The 19963-nt window shown below is 41.5% G+C and overlaps 1 protein-coding gene across 2 annotated transcripts in view; it reads right to left on the bottom strand.

Annotated features, from left to right (window-relative positions):
* The window catches only part of ESR1 (estrogen receptor 1), a 285662-nt gene that overhangs the window by 131510 nt on the left and 134189 nt on the right, over window positions 1-19963 (bottom strand). The window lies entirely within an intron of this gene.

The following is a 19963-nucleotide window of genomic DNA, read 5'->3' as shown; positions in this document are numbered from 1 at the left end:
AATGAGGAAAAGGAACAGGAATGGAAGTGATTTATGGGATTGCAAATGGAAGGGAAAGTGGTCAGTGAGGCACTCTGTTGAGATGTGGTCCACACTATGAAAATATTTGAGAACTCAAGACTACTTTGGGAAATGTAATGCAACTGGCTGAGACAGGATCATGTGACCAAAAATACTAAAAATTATTGTGTTTACTGTTTAACATATTATCCACTTACCAATTGGCAATAAGTTTAGTTAATTTTCAATTTTTGGACAGATGTCAGTTAGCTTACCAGGATCACACAACCTAATCCTAACCCAATTGTTTTTTGCTTCTGAATCTAACAAGTTGGACCTTCCTCCAGGTTTTTCTTTTAGGTGCTAACATGTTATTCTCTTCTCCACTTCGAGTGCAGCAGGATTCCCTGTTTTTTTATTAATAAGGCATCTGGCACAAACAGCAACTTCAAGCTCCTTGCCAAAACTCCCCAACAATTCTCCAAAGACTCCCACTCTCAAATGCCATCTTCCTTTCATCTAGCTAAAATTCCCTGACATCTGCTGCAATCCCTTCCACCTCCCAAGTACCCATACTAGCCAAAACTTCCTGGAAGTATTCCCAACACCACCCCCAAACGCTGCCACCCATACCTGTCAAAACTCTTTATACCTTCCTGCCCAAATTAAATTTGTTCACATTCAACCGCTTGGAATGTCTACCACTTATAGAAATATAAGGCATTGCCATGGTAGTCTGTTCTATGCAACTTAAAATGCACTGTTGGCATAATTCAGGAAAGCAGCATTTTTTTAAGCCAAGCAAAAGCTTTTGCATCAAGCCCTGAGTTCCCGTTCTTTTTGGACTCTTCTTTTAATATTCACCTGTGGTTTACTTGTAACTTGTGTAAGTTGAAAACAGATGTGAACAGTGAAGTGCTGACATGGCATAACTCTGACTTTCTGGAGGTTTTAGAAAGTGGGGAGACAGAATCCCTGACATTGTAAGCATGAGCATAATATGCAAAGTGTGAAAAGTATATTTTGGATTCTATTAAAATTTTAAAAGGCAGAGGAAATGGTGTCATTGGTTAAATAAGTGTTATTTATACAGTAGTGTCCTTTCTCCCTCCTTCCCTAGGTCTACTTTTATTCCTTCCTTTTTTTCCATCAGGCCACACTTAGAGGTATCATGAAATCATAGAATATTAGGGTTGGAAGGGATCTCAAGAAGTCATTTAGTCCAACCCCCAGCTCAAAGTAGGACCATCCCAACTAAATCATCCCAGCAAGGGCTTTATCAAGTCACACCCTAAAAACCTCTAAGGATGGAGATTCCACCACCTCCCTAGATAACCCATTCCAGTGCTTCACCACCCTCCTAGTCAAAAACATTTTCCTAATATCCAACCTAGACCTCCCCCACTGAACTTGAGACCATTCTGTCATCTGCCACCACTGAAAACAGCCTAGCTCCATCCTCCCTGGAACCCCCCTTCAGGTCACTATCATATCCTCCCTCACTCTTCTCTTCTGCAGTCTAAACAAGCCTAGTTCCCTCAGCCTCTCTTCATAGGTCATGTGCTCCAGCCCCCTAATCATTTTTGTTGCCCTCTGTTAGACTCTCTACAATTTGTCCACATCCTTTCTGTAATGGTGGGGCCAAAACTGGACACAGTACTCCAAATGAGGCCTCCCCAGTGCCGAATAGAGGGGAATAATCACTTCCCTCGATCTGCTAGCAATTATCCTACTAATGCATCCCAATATGCCATTAGTCTTCTTGGCAAAAAGGGACACTGCTGACTCATATCCATCTTCTTGTCCACTGTAACCACCAGGTCCTTTTCTGCAGAACTGCTGCCTAGCCAATCGGTCCCCAGTCTGTAGCAGTGCATAGGATTCTTCTGTCCTAAGTGCAGGACTCTGCACTTGTCCTTGTTGAACCTCATCAGATTTCTTTTGGCCCAATCCTCCAATTTGTCTAGGTCACTCTGTATCCTATTCCCACCCTCCAGCGGATCTACCACCTCCGCCCCCCCCAGTTTAGTGTCATCTGCAAACTTACTGGGGGTGCAAACTACCCCATCCTCCAGATCATTAATGAAGATGTTGAACAAAACCAGCCCTAGGACCTACCCCTGGGGCACTCCGCTTGTTATCAACTCCCAACTAGACACTGAGCCGTTGATCACTATCCATTGAGCCCGATGATTTAGCCAGCTTTCTATTCAACTTATAGTTCATTCCTCCAATCCATACTTCTTTAACTTGCTGGCAATAATACTGTGGGAAACTGTATCAAAAGCATTGCTAAAGTCCACAGAACTTCTCTTGTCCCACCCTTCTCCCCTCCCTTCCCAGTAGCACCAACATAATTCAGAAAATTAACAGCCCTCCAGGGCTAGGGCTTTTTGAAGTTTTCAGTGTTTTAATTCCAATTAAAAGCAAAAATAATTGAACAAAATATTTTTAGCCACATTTTAACAATGACATCTATACATCAGCCTAGGTGAATGAGACTATACATTTAATTATTAATCAAAATGATTAATGGTTTTCAAGGCTGGAAGGGATCACTATGATCATCTAGTCTGACCTCATGTGTAGAGGCCATATAACTTCCCCCGAAATAATTCCTAGAGCCTATATTTTATAAAAATCCTATCTTGATTTAAAAATTGCCAGTGATGGAGAATCCATCCTGACCCTTTGTGCATTGTTCAGTGGTTAATTACCCTCACTGTTTAAAAACGTACGCCTTATTTCTGGTCTGAATCGTTTCCGTTTCCAGCTACTGGATCATGTTACCTTCCCTTCTAGACTGAAGAGCCCATTGTCAAATAGTTGTGCACCATTAGGTACTTCTAAATTGGAATCTAGGCACCCCTTAACCTTCTCTTTGTTAAACTCAATAGATTTGAGTGTATCACTATCAGGGCATGTTTTCTAATTAGGGCTGTCAATTCATTGCAGTTAATGCATGTGATTAACTCAAAACAAATTAATGCTTTTTTTTAAAACGAGTGTTAATTGCACACCAGGGTGCTGTGCTCAGAAGGGCGCTGCTGCATGCATCCAGGGCAGGGGTGCCCCTCTTCCTGTTGCCCATGGAGCTGCCCCTGGCCAAGCTGCTCTGCACCAGGAGCCTGCCTCCTTCGGCTGCATAGAGCAGTGACAACAGGGCTGATTTCAGAGTGACCCCTTCCTCTGCCCATGTACCCAGTCACTGCTGAGCCGGGGTCAGGGAAAAGGGGAAGCCTATATGCTGCTGGCTCAGAAATGATGCTCACAGCAGTTGCTGCTGGTTGAAAGTGTTCAGGCTCCTGAGTGCTCTGCTTAAAGAGACAGCACTCCCCCAACACACACACACACACACACACATACACTCACACTTCCCTCCAACACCAAAAATATTTAAATAAATGGAATTCTATTATTGTTTAACAGTGCGATTAAAACTGAAATTAATTGCACCTTTTTTTTAATCTCGTGATTAATCATGAGTATTTTTTTAATTGTTTGACAGCCTTATTTCTAATCCCTTGATCATTCTCATGGCCTCTTCTCTGAACCCTCTCCAATTTATCAACATCCTTCTTGAACTGTGGACACCCGAAATGGAACGGTATTCCAACAGCAGTTGTACCAGTGCCAAATACAGAGGAAATTAACCTACTCAAGATTCCCTTATATATGCATCCAAGGATCACAGAAGCCCTTTTGGCCACAGCAACCGAACATGAGTTCCTAGTATGACGATTATTCACCATGACCCCCAAATCTTTTTCAGGGCCGCTGCTTCCCAGGATAGAGTCCCCTATCCTGTAAGTATGGCTTCCAGTCCTTGTTCCAGATGTATACATTTACATTTAGCTGTATTAAAGCACATATTGCATGTTTGCACCAGTTTATCCAGTAATGTAAATCAGCTACTTATAGTCTTCTTTATTCCCCACTCCCTCAATTTTTGGGTCAGCTGCAAACTTTACCATTGATGATTTTCTGCTTTCTTCCAGGTGACTGAAAAAATGCACCCTCAGTGATAATTCTCCATTTACAAATACATTGAGACCTATCCATTAGCCAGTTTTAGATCCATTTAATGTGTGCCATGTTAATTTTATATCATTCTAGGGTGTTTTTTTTAAACCAAAATACTGGGTGGTATCAAGTCAAACGCCTTACAGAAGTCTAAGCATATTACATCAGCACTATTACCTTTATTAACCAAACTTGTAATCTTAACAAAAGAAATAAAAAGTTAGTTTGACAAGATCTATTTTCCATAGACCCATGCTAATTGGCATTAGTTATATTACCCTCCTTTAATTCTTATTAATCAAATCCCATATCAGCCACTCTGGTATCTTGCCCAGTTTCGATGTGCTTTCCATCAGCTTCTCTCATAATAAAAACAGTTGCAAGACAGAAACAGAGTCTCAGCTTTGCAGATTCCTACAGTCGAGAACCACCCATAGGAATGCTCACTTCCTATACACAAACAACTCTGCTAATAAAAAAAAAAGTGCGGTTAAGTATTTCATTGCTGTTGCCGCATGCCAGTCATATCTGAACTACTCATTCCAAATACCCTGGTTCCTGACCTACTAGCAAGGTTCAAATGTTTTGGAGTAATAGGCATTCAGCTGTACAGTGCTTACTGAAGTTAAGCACAACTCACTTTAAAAAAGGTTGCCGTAAAAGACATCATTATCCCAGCAAACATTTGGAGACCTTCAATCCTACCAACCCATTTTAGATTCTTTGGGAAAAACTTTCCAAAGCACCTAAGTCATTTAAGAGCCTAAATTCTATTGATAGACTTTGGACCAGGCTCTATTCTCTACATTGCACATTCACACTGAGGTCACAAAGCAATGACTTTACACGAACATATGTTTTTCTAATGGCACTTCCATTGGTTCCCACATTTGAAGTAGGTTGGATTTCCTAGTGGCTCCGTGAATTTAGGCAGAGTTTTTGAAAGCTTCACTTTCCTTAAGAACCTCAATGACTGAGACAGAGTCATAAGGTTTTTTCTTCTTTGGTTTCTTGATAGGATAGGGAAAATTTTATTTTTTTACCAAAATGCTCAAATAATTTCTGGAAAATACATGAATAAACTGAAATATTGCAACAGTCCTCTTATCTTGTTAGTTACAGAATCATGTACTGCTAAGACCCAAATGGAAACAAGAATGCATGGGATGGAAGTTAGAGTGAGTCAGAAGTTATAACTGTATGCACATGACATTATGCTCATAATGGATTGCTCCTGGATGGAGCGACTTCAGGCATATTTTTTTTGATCCCTCGTCACACTTTATGGGTGTGGTTTAATGCTATCGTAACATTTATGTTTGTCTAAAAAAAGCTCCAACAGCCTACTGCTGAATCCCGCTAATTCACATGGATGACTGTGGAGACCCATTTCAAATTACTAAATTTTGGGAAATACAAATAGGCAAATACTTTAGGGAAATAAAGCATATTTCATGCTGCATTGTTTATATGACCAGTGTAGTTTAGTTTTAATTATCTATATAAATACATTTCAAGATATACTGTACATTTTAATGGTAATACTTCCTGTAGTATAATTTGCAAGTATAATGGAATTTTAACAACATCACACATCTCTGCCCCACAATTTTAGCTGAGATGTGGAATCAGAATGTTTTTGTGTACAAGTTATGGGGTATGCAGATTAACAAAGTGTGAATGAGAATGAATCTATTGTGTCTTATTAACATACTGCCCTTAACAATCAATCTTTAAATGAATTGATAGGCCCTTTCAGATTATTTATGGGATAGAAAGAGACCTCATATGCTCTTAAACTGCCTGTGATGGGGTATGTCCCCTACACAGGCCCTGAATAGGTTAATGTGGGCTTCAGAGGCCAGTTATGCTATCTGGCTGCACCTGGAGGGTGGGCCAGACTTAATTTAACATGAGGAAGTTAGAGCAGAAGGGGGCTGCAGTCCCAGAGAAACGCTGCAGTCACTCCCTGGGAAGAGAGAGAGAGAGACCGGAAGGGTCAAGGAAGAGTTCCAGAGGAGAAGAAGTCCTATCTCAAGAAATCAGATTGAAAAGAAGGCTGAGAAGGAGAAATGGAAAAAGAACACACAGACTTCTCCAGGGCAAACTGGAAGCCTAAATGATATGGGTGTCTTGACGAGCTGTAGCCTGCCTGAACTCCTGCATAAAGGGAGAAGCGTTCCAGGCACTGCATCATGGGATTGACAGAGGCACAGAAAGGCAGTTTAGAGTAGCAGAAGCACACTTGTGACAAGGGGGCTGCCAGCTGAGCCAAGCTGGGCTGAAGGTTTGGTTTTGGATACATTTTTAGTTGGACTTTTGGTAAAGGACACTGTAAAACGATCTGGCTAGAAAGCCAGGGTGCTCTTAGGGCCAGAGTTGGCCGAAGGACAATGGGGGAAACCGAGGCAAAGGGTGCTACAATGCCACATTCATCAAGGAGGGGGAAATCAGGGCATCAACTTTCTACACCACCTCAATATCCTGCAACTGAGTGGTGTTAACCTACCTAATCCCAGGCATTTAAACAAGACGAGCCATGAGACAGTAATGGATCCAAGACAACATTTGAACAGTACCAAAGATGAAATTCTTTTAAATGAGTTTCCCTCAGAATATTCTTACATCACATCACATATTAAAAGTTGTTAATCCTATCATACATTTTAGCTATGAGATTTAACTGGAAAAACTGTGAAAGTAGATCTCCTTTGACTTACAAGATGCTCCCTGTGGATTAATCCTTCCATGTATACGAAGGAAACCGCTCTTCTGGAGAATACAATCTGTTTATGACATTCAGACACTGGATGGCATTGATACATGAAGAAATCAGTTTACTACTCCTCAGATATATGGAAACAGCAGCAATTTGAAAGAATGTTATTTGACTGTGGCTACAAAAATGAGTTTTCTTCTACTTGTAGTACAAGAATGGTCAATCTCTCAGAATATCTAGCATCTATGAAATTTAAGAAGAAATTATCCAACCCCGAGCTTCAAAACTAAATTGGGAAATTAAGAAAAATTCTTCACCGACTGGAACAGTGACATAATTGAAAATATATAGAAACACTACATCGATGTTTTTACTAGTGTTGTCCAATATTACATTCTCCAGGGGATTTACTGAACCCCAACTGGTTATACTGCATGGGGCTAGTACAGGAACACAAATGCTGGAGATGTGATTCAGATGAAGTAATACCCAAAGCATGTTCTACTACAGTACACTTTGGGAGGAATTCATCAGAAGAATGGAATTGCTACTGATTAACTATATGGATGTTGCTCTTTCATTTATTTATTTGCTTAGATATCCACTGCATTTATGTACAAATTCTACATGCACTACATATTTTTAAAAGACAGATTAAGAGTACAATAAGTCTTAAACAAATATCCAGGAAAGCCAGACAACACAACCAATCCAAAGGCACCCTCCATTATTACACTCTCCTTCCCAGCTTCCCTCCCCAAAAACACCACATACCCTTTAAAAAGAGCCAAGGAAAAATAATTGTGTCCTGCAGCTTGTCGTAAGGGTCACATATCCAGGCTCTGGTATACCAAAATGGGAAGCAAACTGCAGTGCCACAGGCCCCTCAGCAGAAATATGCTGCTGTCAGCCCCTCCCACTTATTGCAGACGACTGTTAGCATGAGCTTTCCATTATCACAACTGTCAGAGCAGCACAGGAGGAGAGGAACAGTCTGAGTAAAGAGGACACAACCCATTTACAGCTTTAAACTCAAAAGCAGCTTCCTGAATTTCACCCAGAACTCAATTGCTAGCTAGTACACATCATGGAGCATAGGTGCCTGTGCTTCCCGCAAGAAACTACCATTCTGCAGTAGATCCAGTTCTGAATGTTTTCAGGGGTAGACTCATGAAGAGCACATTGCAACAACCTAGCCGAGGTGTCAAAAGCACTAATGACATTGCCATGTCCAAAAGATAAGGGCACAGCCTTTTTGTTACTATGCAACACTAATCTCCTCAGTACTCTATGCAAGTGGTGAAATGGCAATAAACAAAACAGTTATTGACAACTGCTGCAGGCAAAAAACAAAGACAAAACCCAACCAAATGACCCAGAAAGCAAAAAACCAAACAGAGCTTGGAATTTGTGTTTGAATATTAAAGGTCCCCTTTTGTATGTAACAATAAATTGGGCATTTATGATTTAAATCGAAAGCCTTCTCGGGAACTATACCATGACCAGATTATACACAATAGGAGACAGGCACAAGCCACTGCTCTCCCCTTCCCTGACACCATTTTATAACTCTCTTCTGTAAAAGGCAGGCAGAGTCTAGTCAGAACCCATCTGGTTAGCAGGTTGTTCCTGTTGATTCTCAGAGACAGGCATATCTTGTTAACTCCACCCTGGTTATACTAAGAAGGAGTCTCTGTAGGCTGAAGAAATTAAGGTCTGGGTTGGAGAAGTCCTGCAGGAAAACCCTAGGAACAGCCTAGTTTGGGGAAGAAAACTTAGGCTGAGTTTTGTGTTATGTTAGTGTTATTTCAATTGCCAATAAAAAAACAACAATCCCAGGAAGAGGGCTAAGTTTGGACTCTAACCCAGGATCTCTGTGTCCTGTGCTAAAGTGAGGTAGGAATTCATTCTGTTCACAACCCTAAAGACACCAAAGAAAAGAGGGAGGGAGGGTCCCAAGACTTGCTGGGAGTAAAGGGACACTTGTTAGGGAGACCAGCTTGTGGAGGATGCAAGTGTGTGGAATTCCCAGCTTTGCAAACAAGCCTAGTCCATATTTACAAGTGTAGGCTGAAGTTCACATGCACATCAAGCTCAACACCAGGCCCATTTCAAGTGTAACTGAGGTCCAGTGGGACTATTTTGTACAGCTAATGAATAATAATGTATTCATCATTTGTATGGTATTCAGTTTCCATTTGATACCAAAATAAAAAGGTCATACTAAGTGATTTGGACAAAATTAAACTTTTTTTATAAAGTGATGGTGATTTTACAAAAATGGAAACTAGCAAGTAAATTAAATGCCACAAAATGGTAATCTGAGATGAAAGATTTAGCCAAACTGAAAAAGTTACTTTCGATCTTTAAAAAAAGTAGATTTTGGAGGCGATAACACTAAAATTTGTGAGGGTAATTAAACTAATTGTAACAACATGTATCAAACAGTAAAATAATATGTAATAGCCATGGAAGTGGCATCTAGTGATTAAAGCAGGGGCTGGCAGCCAAGATTCCTTGATTTTGCTCATTGCTTCATTATCAACTTTCTGTCTGACCTTGGGAAAGTCAATCTGGCTGCAGGTTGTTCAACTGTAAAAGTGAGTATAATAATATCTGTCTTGGGTATTTATAAGGCACCTAATGCTTTGGTATCTATCTCACAAGATAGCTGTGAAGTGTTGTGGGGACATCGTCAACCACAATTATTCCCAAGATAGAGAGTTTGAAAATACAGGAGGCTGCTGGATGGCCCTTGCTACAAACTAGTTTGGGATTGGACTGCAGGTAACCAAGCAATTGCCTTGTGGATGTTCCCTATATGGGATACAGCTCTAGTCCCCCTTCCTCCCATAACCTGTATGGGCAATCTCAATCAGGGGACACAGAGTGCTACTTCCAAAGTCTGCCAGAGCAAAACGCTACTGTGCAGATTCCCATCACAGCAGTTCTTCCAACTACCTGATAGAACCTGCATACCCCCACACCCATCTCAACTGGTGCAGGAAGCCCACACAGATTGTAGCACCTCTCTTTGCCCCCATCTATCTCAATTGAGCTGTGCTTCAGGCCCTCTTCTCTCCTTTCCTTCTGGCTGTGTGTGAGGAGCTGAATGAATCAGTAGGTAAGTGGGAGTGCATGATTTAAGTGGCGAAAATGAATGAGGGATTAATGGCTTTAGGAAAATGAGAGCCTAATTTGAGACACCTTGGCCCTGATTTCTCAGAGTGTCTAGCACTATATAGCACTTTATATGTTCAAAATGCAGTTTCCCATTGACTTTGGTTGGATCTGTGAATGCTCTGCAAATCAGACCCCAGGGTCTGAGGTCAGGCACCGAGAAACATGTTTGGAGACCATCTGTAAAAAGTTTGGTTTAAATGACTTGACTAGTGTAACCTGCCAGGTGGAGTCGGCAGCAACAAGGGCCAGGTTCAACATCTAGGGGTTCCTCTTAACAAAACAAGATAGAACCAGCTTAAGCCCCCACCCAGAAATCTGGGAAAATTTAACATCGCCCTTGGGCACCCCCAAGAGGCAACACTTCTCCACTCACAAACATTGAGTCGGTGTATAGCAAAAGAGAACTTTTATTAAAAGGAAAAGGAAACCAAACAGTTTGTGAAAACACCACAACCACATTCAAAAGCACATGACTATACGCAAACCTGACCCTGTAATGCATTGGGCTGTGTCCTTTGCCTCAGCTTCCCGCCTTACAGTGGGAAAGTCCAATGAATAAATGTCCCTTTAACACATCACTCCCCTCTTCCTCTGCTCCACCCCACTCACAGTAGGCTGACCTTGGTTAGCGAAGAGCCAGAGTTTCGAGGTGCCATCACAGGGGTTCACCTCCCATCCCAGAAAGTGGGGAGGCATCGAGCAGTGTCTCTGTGGTCATTGTGCACCTCTTAACTGGCTGTTTGCCACCACCTCCACTTCTTTTCTTTGTTGCCACTGGTTGCTTGCTGCAGCTGCTTTTCTCTGCTGCCACTAATCGCTCTCTATCACATCTGCAATGCCATTTCTGAGGTTCCGTTGCTTAACCCAGCTCTTACTGATTTCAGTGAGTAGCAGGGAACCTCACCACCAATACAGCCCCTGCATTGTCTTTCATTTCACCACTGTCCCTACACTAGGTCTAAAGCATACCCCTAGATCTGCTTATCAGTGATTCAGCTCTGGCAATGGCTGAACAGAAATGACGACTCTCCATTGAGTCTAATCAGCTCAGTCCTTAAACACTGGGAAGGGGAAGGTCAAATGGTATCTAGGGCTCTTTAGACATAGTCTACACCAAGAGGTAGGAACACCAGTGCCCACCCCCAGTCTTCTTCACTGGGATTTGGCATCCCATATGCTTAGCAACTCAGGTTCAGTTTAGGGTGATCCCCTCAAACAGGGCATGCTAAGAACAGTTCTGCTGCCCTTTACTCATAAAAGAAGGATAACGACATTTAATTACCCCTGCATTCAAATATTTAAGTGATTTGTAATCCAAAACCAACCAAAATTGATCATTTTGGCAAAGCAGCTCCATCATGCTGTGTATCTAGGGTGAGTAGGCACCTTAGCCTGTCTATGCAAACAGTCTGTTCCTGAAGTATTTTCCCCCAGCTCATCGCTAGATGTCAGGGAAGGTCTCATTCAGACTCTGCTTACGTCAGCATCGCACAGGAACTATGTGGTAGAGGCAGGGATAGAATCCAGTTCTCCAGGATAGCATTCAACTGCCTTAAGTATAAGATGATCCCATCTCTTCTTTCAATTTCCTATCTCTTTCAATACACACCTTCCATGTTCTGAAACAAATGAGACAGGGGTCCTACAGATGACAGCCTCATTTACTACACAACCCTGATTCATGCCCACAGCATCCTATCCTGTGCACTAAATGGCAGAAGTCCTCTAGAAAAAAATAGCATGTGATCATGTAATTAAAGACTATCCTAGTGCGTACAGACAAAGGGCTGAATTAAGATTGCAGAGGCAGACTTAATATTTCTGGTGTTTCCTAACTTTTCAGTGCTTGACTTTGCAACGTTAACAGTGTTCTTTTAACATAAGAAACAGCACACACACAAAAGTGAACTAGAAAAAAACCCAGAAACGCCATCATGTGGCCTCATATTGACTAACACATGATTCATCAGCAGGGTTGGAACCTTTAGACATCCCACCCCATCCACACCAAATTTCAAATCACTGCTCCAAAGAATGGGAGCCTTAGAGCTTTTCAAAGAGAAGGTTGCCAGAAGTTTTTTAAAATGGGCAAAACAATGTATTTTTCCCTAGCCTCATTCTTAGAAATGCCATAACCATCTTGGCTGAAATTTTCTAAAAAAGACCTGTGTCCAGATCCCCAAGAAAAGCATCAGTCCCAGATGCTTTACCTCAATTAACTGGTATATGAAGAATCTAATACACCCATTTCTCTCATTTTCTGCCACACAAAAGGAAAAAGTAACAATGATCTGACTGAACTTCCTTGAGAACTGTACATTAATAGTCCCAATTTAGACATCCTGTACTAAGTAAGGAAGTGGCTCCTACTGAAGGATTTTGGGCAAGCTGGACTAAGTAATCAGTCTCCTATCCCATCATGCAGCAAACACAGTGCTAAGCACAAAACACTAATTATATCTTCTAGCAACAAATCTCAAGGGGTCAGATTTTCATAGAGGAACTGTAATATATATCCCTATTTAGAGGTAAACACTCCACCAACAGACCTTACATCAGAATTCAGACAGAGTTTGTGCAGCATACAGAAAACAGTGAGAAAGCTTTCACTATTGATCCTAAAACAGTAGGGCTAAGTAGGCAGGATTAAAGAGGAAAGGGCCACAAGTAGCATTAAGATTTATACTTATGCTTCTTTTATTTTATGCCCTATTGTGACTATTTAGGCAATCTGTCTATGGACAATTAATGAATTCTGTTTAAGATTATGGATTATCTCAAAATACAAACTCCAGTTTGATTGCACGGCTGATCTGCCTTCTCTGCTGTCTTTTTAACTTCATCTTGGACTGAAATTCCATGGGGTAGTGACATAGGACAAACAATGGAAGGTCATTAAACCTCAGCAGTCCTCTAGTCACATAGAAGCAATGTTAGACAAAGAATTGGCTACTGCCCAGAACAACCAATCTGCACAGGTAGGCTGGTAACTAAGCAACAGATCACTTGGTGGGAATCACAAAGAAGACTAGAGGTTATAGAAAAAAGGGTTTCTTACAAGCCATTTTAGAAAGAGGGAGAAGAGACCAGAAGTAGAAAGCAAGGCTGTGCAAGACGATGATCCTGCACACTCTAAGGGATTCTAACCTATGCCCAGAGAATTCTCAAGAATGGTGAGGAAACTGAGGCAGGGAAATGCATACAGGTGTTTTATTGTTTTGCCTAGATCGGTATATTTTTTGTGCTATGTACAGTAAAGAGTGACTTGTTTTGGACTCCTTTTTGCAAAGTGGGTGTTCTGTATGCTTCAACTATCACGTATCCCTGGAGAGAATCTGTAAACCAGAGTGCCCACAAGATTGGAGCTTTGGGAAAGGGTGTACTGATGCACCTGCTCCTAGGGCTTCAGGTAGCTGGACTACAATGTCACATTTCTTTGAAGAGGTAACAGAGTCTACACCCAGGAAGCATACCAGAGAGGACAAAGAAAGAGACAGTGCTGGAGCCTACCCAGACCAAAGGAAGCTTAGAGGCCCCCAGATCCCATGTGTGGGACCCAACAATAGCAGCCTGCAGGAGTTATATCAGAGCTGACACCTATCAAATAAAGGGAGATTGGGGATAGCATTTAAAATGAACCCTTCTAACTTTGGGTCACAACAGTTTCATAAAGAAGTTCATCTGGGTTTGCCAGTCCTGGGGTTTGAAAAGATTCAAATTCAAACAACTCCCTTTTCTCATTGTTGAGCTTCATTGTAAATCCATGGTTAACAGTTGAGTTGTCATGTGTTTGCATATGTTCACACAGATTGTTAAAATAGCGAATATAACTAGTGGCCACACTGGAAAGAAGGAAAGGGTCCACAGGCAGAAGAGAGGTCTGTAGAAGATAAGAAGTAGAGTTCCTCCTACATCATTATCCGGTTGGAATGCTGAAGACACAGCATACCTCTAATCCCCTATGCCACTCTCATTAGTCCAAAGACGATGCAGTGTTTAAATAAAACTTAAATATGGTAGGGAAGCCAGAGAAGTAAGTACCTGTCATCTCCATTTCTGAAGTGCCATTTGATTTTCTAATGACTCACTATCATGGGGCAGCCCCCAGCTGCGGCACCCTCCTGCAGCAGGCTGCATCACAGCCTGCATGCGTCCTCAGTTTCCTCTTTATATAGCCTATTCAAACTTGCAAAGGAATATTGTTCAGTGAGTGATTCAAACTCTTTTATTTATATAAAAGTGCCATAGCCCACAGATCCTGCATAGTAAAAACTGTTCCTCTCAAAACCCTGAAGTAAAATAAAGTTAGAATGCAGCAGCATTCCAATCCCATTCAAGGGTCACCAGACCCAGGTTACCCAAACGAGAGTCATTAACCTCTGTTCCAGGTCCTTTAGCCCTTATTTCAGGGCCCCACTTTCCAGACCTCCTACCTGAGAGTTCCAAGACCTGCTTCTTTCTCATAAGTTTTCTCCTGTAGCCCCACATCAGGTTCCCATGGGAAAGCTCTCTGCAGGGTCCACTCCACCCAGCCTCTCTGCCTGTGATTCCTTCTCAGGGGAACCTTCCCCGGAACCAACCCCTGGTCCCAGGGTTCCTCCCACAATCCTTAAATTAGGTCTTCTGCCAGAGGGCTCCCTGCAGAGTTACGCTCCCCAGGCCTTCTTGCCTCCCTCCAGTGTCAACCACTTGCTTCTGGGCCTCATTTACAATGACCATTGCTGATTCTTCCCCTCCTTCCTAAGGGCCTCTGCCCAAGGCTTCCTGCAACGTGAAAGGTTCCCCAGGTCTAGCCAGTCCTTCAACAGTTTCCCTCAGAACCCATCATCATCACCTCACAGCTACTGCTCTCCTTCTGGATTCCTGCAACTCTGTCTCAGGTAACTTTCTGCCACCCCTCCTTGTCTCACTTCTGTTCCCAGTTAGGTCTCATCTGCCCCTCCTGACTCTTTCAGTCTCCTCACAAGCAGCTGTCACCTGCCCCTGCCTAACTGACCTGGTCTCCTACCCTCTCAGCCCCAGCTGCCCTCACTTAAGCCTAACTGAGGTTACCTGACCAGTCACAGGTGCACTGGCCTCTTCCCTCTCAAAGGACCAGTGTCACCATGACACATACACTCTCACCCAGTTTTTTGTCTTACTGTTTTATTATTGTTCAAATGGTGAAGCAGCAATTATATACAAATGTCATGTGGTTTTTCTCCCACCCACAATAGATAAGAATCAGGAACCAAATTTTAGTTCCAGTCAACGTTTTTCATACAAAGATGAGAAGTGGCAGCAATACTAACTGAATTTCTGCTTTTAAGGCTTGACTGTGTTTGGGATTTTACACAGCTTTACACAGATTTTTAAATGTGATTATAAATTGTGTTCATTTTGCACCATTTTCTATTTTGCTGTCTTTTTTAAGGACCTGAACAAAGGCCTTAGTGGGATGAAATTCCTCTCACCGTATATCTGCGTTTACTGGAAAATACCACTGTGTGGGAAATTAGTTTTATTAGTCCCCGAGGGCAATACACAGAAGTACACAAGACATTACTGACAGACCTCTACTTTAATGAGGCTAAATTATATCACAGTGGGTTTCCACTAACTGATGGAAATAAATAAATAAGGTCCTACATGAATTGCGGGATGATTGTCAAATAATCATATCTGACTTGCGGACAGGACATGGAAAATCATGGAAAAGTAATAATGGACCTTTATGAATTGCAGCACTATAATTTGGAAAAGCTATTTGTTGACCTATTGATTGACCTATTTGTTTAAGAAAAAAATTCTGGAACAATATAAACACTCAAGTATTATAATATGCCTGCTTATTTTTTTGATAACTAGACATTTTGATAACCAGACATTACAATTATTTAATACGTGAGGCTGACAGCGGGAGCCCCGCCATACACGGGGTTGACAGCCTGAGCCCCAGCTACTATCAGCTTGGATAAACAGGGTTCTACCGTACTAATGGGGAAAAAAGTGTGCATTGCAAACCTCAAAATGTATGCAAAACTGTGGACTGTGCAAAGTAAGCTAATTAAAATCCAAACTGCAATGGAAGCCTAATATTGTGGGATCGATCCGCAATTTCTGCAACATGACAAAAATTAAGTAGGGCCTGATAAATAATATGCTAGCATAAGGGCAATGCCTGCCAGAATCACACACAAACTTACTAAAACTAATGTTTCTTTACACTTCGTAGCCTAACCCTACTAAATTTTTAATGAGTTTTATATAAAATCAGAGGATATAAAATGCAACTGAGTATAGCTGACAAACCTAAAATGCATAAAGACTTTTGAAATTCATTACATGCACCAAACAGCTTAGTTGCTGCTATCAAGCTTGGCAGAACAAAATTTATTATATTAAATATTACATAGTGAAATATGCCCCAACTGCTGCATAAAAGCAGTATTTAATATGAGGGCCAAATTCTGTTCTGGTACACTGGTATTGTACTAGTCTGTGTGTGAACTGACTCCGGTAGGGTTACTATAGATCTCCCCATTTAAACTGAAAAAGGAATTTGACCTAGACTCTTTATGACCTCAGTGTGCTGTAACATCACTCTCCGGGCTTCTCTACATTGCATGGTATTATGAAATAAGCGCAGGTGTGAATTTAAAATGCAACAGCTATTCTGCACTAACTCCCCATATGCACACACTTACTCTGCACTAAGCGTGCCTTTTTGCAAATTAGTTTTATCCACTTCCAAAATATTTTAACCTAAATCACACAAAGGCATTCTTAGGATACACCTGCACTTCAAGCTGCAGGTGTAATTTCCAGCTAAAGTAGACTTATGTGCGCTAGCTTTGATCGATCTGGTGCACTAACAATAAAAGCGTAGCAGCAGCAGCATAGGAGGTAGGACAGGCTAGAGCAGTGGTTCTCAAACTTTTTAAAAGGAGCCTTCCCGTGGATTTTTGTCTAACAATTGTGCTCCTCCCCTCCCCTGAATCGTGTCTCCCTTTCCCCCTTCTGAAAGGGGGGGGTCTTTTCAGAAAAAAACTGAGGGTCCTTCCCGCACTGTAGGCCCTGTTTTTTTCCGGAAAGATGGGGCTTCGGGGGAAGAGTGGGTGCAATTATTAGGGGGGCGCTTCCCGCGCTGTAGGCCCTAACAATCACGCTCCCCTTTCCCCCTAACCCCTCCCTTTCAGAAAAAAAGCAGGGAGCGCGACAGCAGCAATGCGGGGAGCAGCAAGTAGTGGGGAACAGCTCAGGAAGCAGGGGCAGCAGCAGCACGGGGAGCGTGCTCACCAGCATCAGGGGGCTGCTACTGCTGCAGGAGGTGGGCAGCAGCGGCGGCCGCTTCTGTCTCCGGGGAGCGTGGAGTTGGGCCGGCTCTGTCCCCTGCCCCGCGCCACCCATGATCCATCTTACGCCCCCCACTTTGAGAACCACTGGCTAGATGGCCTGAGTACAATCACTCCAGGGACACTAGGTACTTAAGCGGCTAGCCACTCCTACTGTCACTACTACCACAGCTATGCTTCTATTTTTAGCATGCCAGCACAATTAAAGCTAGCATAAGTATGTTAAACCAAGTTGGAAATTACCCTTCCAACTCCAGGGTAAATGTACGCACAGTGCAGAGTAAGAACATCCACGTGGGGAGCTAGTGTGGAACATCTATTCTGCAATAGCTATTCTGGGCTATCTCCCCATGTAGACAAGAATCGTAACCTCTGGAGGGTTTCTGTATTTTAGTTCACAGGTTGTGTGGCACCATCTTGACTAATAGATAGGCCATCAAAAAAATACTGGCCAGCTAATAAGGCAATAGTACACAATGATTTTAGTTAATGAAACTCCACTTCAGCCAATTGAATTGAATCCAAGAGTCAAGAGCTTATATATGTATATAAGTGCATGTATAATGTACATATGTAAGCTCTTGACTCCTGGATTATATATGTGTGTGTATATATGTATATGTATTAGAGCTAGTCAGAAACATTGTGATGCAAATGAAAATATTTTTAGTTTTTGTCAAAATTTTCAGTGGAAATTTACAACTTTTCTTTTAAAAAAAACCCCAGAAAACCTAAACATTGAAAAATTTTCATTTTTCAGCAACCAGAAATTTCCAGCCAAAAACTGCTGGAAACAAAAAAGTTCATTTTCAGCTGAAAAATTTCAGTGTTTCGCCAAAATTAGTGTTTATTAAAATTTTAAAATTTTCATTTGATTAAAAACCCAAATTTCCATTAAAAAGAAGTTTTGAGGGAAACATTTTGACCAGCACTAACATATATATATACATATCCACAGAAGTTGTTTTCCTGTACTACATACAGTATTTACATTTTCTGTACATGTATGTGTGCATATACAGCTTCACACCTACAAACCACTTAGCCATGTATTCAAAGCTTAAACAGTTAAGGATTGATTTTGTTACCTTTACTCACTCTGAGTAGTACCTTTCTTCACAAGTAGTCACACTGCAATCTCAATATGTGAGAAGGTAACAGAATCTGTATCTTAGAACTATCAAATTAATATGTAATATTAAATATTACAGATTTTGTTCTGCCAAGGTTGATAGCCACAATTGAGCTGTTTGGTGCCTGTAAGGAATTTCTAATGGCTCCTTTTCAGATCACAGCTACTTTTAATAGCTATCAAAGTAATCTGTTTAATTAAAAGATATTGGACTTCTGTTTCCCTGGGGATTAGTATTAATAGAAATCAGTGTTTAGTGTAACATTTATTAATCTGGGCCTAAACTAGGATCATGAGATGCCCTTTTTTTGAGGGACAGTTGCAGTGTTTCAGACAGCTTTAGTTAAATCCATGATATGTTCCAGTTTCACTGGATCCAGACTAGTGACCAGTCAACCTACTCTGGGATTAATTCCCTGCTGCAGTAAAGGCATAGCTGTGCCTGAACGCTGTATCTTTCTCTGCCAACTTCTTCGTCTCTGAACCATGCTAGCCCCCAGCCTGTGAAGTATGAAGTGCATTCTGAGACAACCCATAATTACTTGCACAGAAGCATGTCAAATTTGAGGAGGAAGCAACTGACAGAGAGAGGTCCAGCATGTTTAGCCCCAACACAGATTTGACTGTGTCTGGCAGCAGTAAAAAGTGGGTGTATGGTTTTGACAGTAGAGGCAGCAAGAATCTGAGCAGTAGCATCAAGGCCCAACAGAATCAGCTTTGCCCAGAGGTAGAAGTAGAGGGACTTGGCAACAGAAAATTAACTGCCTTTGGAGGGAAACAAAATGTAGTGCCCATGTAAGCAGTGTAAAAGAAGAGAATGAGTCTGAAAAGCTAGAAGGACAGGAAAAGGATACAAGTACTTGTCAACTCCCAGCTGCCCAAACCATGCTGTTTGGCCTCTTCTCCAGCATACACATTGCATAAAAATGCAGTCACCTTTGCCTACTGTTCTGTTAAGCCTTAAATACACAGAGCTGGAAAGTCACATTTTAAGGGGAAGATAACATAAAGGCCAAATCAAATATCTCCCGATTTGGCTGCTCCCAGATAGGATCTCGCTCAGAATTATTCAGTCCACACCTAAATCCTCTCTCTTTTAGAAAATCACTCCCACCTCCCTTAATTTAGTGAGTGAGCAAAACCCATTTAACCCTTTCCCTTGTGAATCTGTAGGGAAAGGGTTAAGTGGGTTCTAATGACTCAGTGTGATAGGCTAGAAAATTTCAAATAAATACTGTCATCTTGTTACACCCATTTACAGAACATTTAACATGCAAACTGAAATTACGGTTGACTTTAATTAGTTATAAAACCAGCTTAACCACTTTTTTGTGGGTGTTTTGATGGGTTCACATGTTTCTTTCATTATTAGGAAATCCCTGTTTTTGACTAACCAATAAACTAGTGTGAAGTATTACACAGCCTTCAACTAATTAACATTAAATTATGATGTTAAATATGTAAAAATCTGGGAATTTGTAGGAAAATCCCTTTGAAACAAGTAAATAATTATTCCCATTTACTGTGAGCTTAAAAACGGTAGGGTTTATATTAATACAGAGAGTTTACAAC

This window comes from Emydura macquarii, unplaced genomic scaffold (genome assembly GCF_026122565.2).
Source record: "Emydura macquarii macquarii isolate MOO-44397 ecotype Brisbane River unplaced genomic scaffold, CSIRO-AGI_Emac_v2 contig_705, whole genome shotgun sequence".
NCBI lineage: Eukaryota > Metazoa > Chordata > Testudines > Chelidae > Emydura > Emydura macquarii.
Note: the sequence above shows the minus strand (reverse complement) of the source record. Positions and strands in the feature narration are given on the sequence as shown.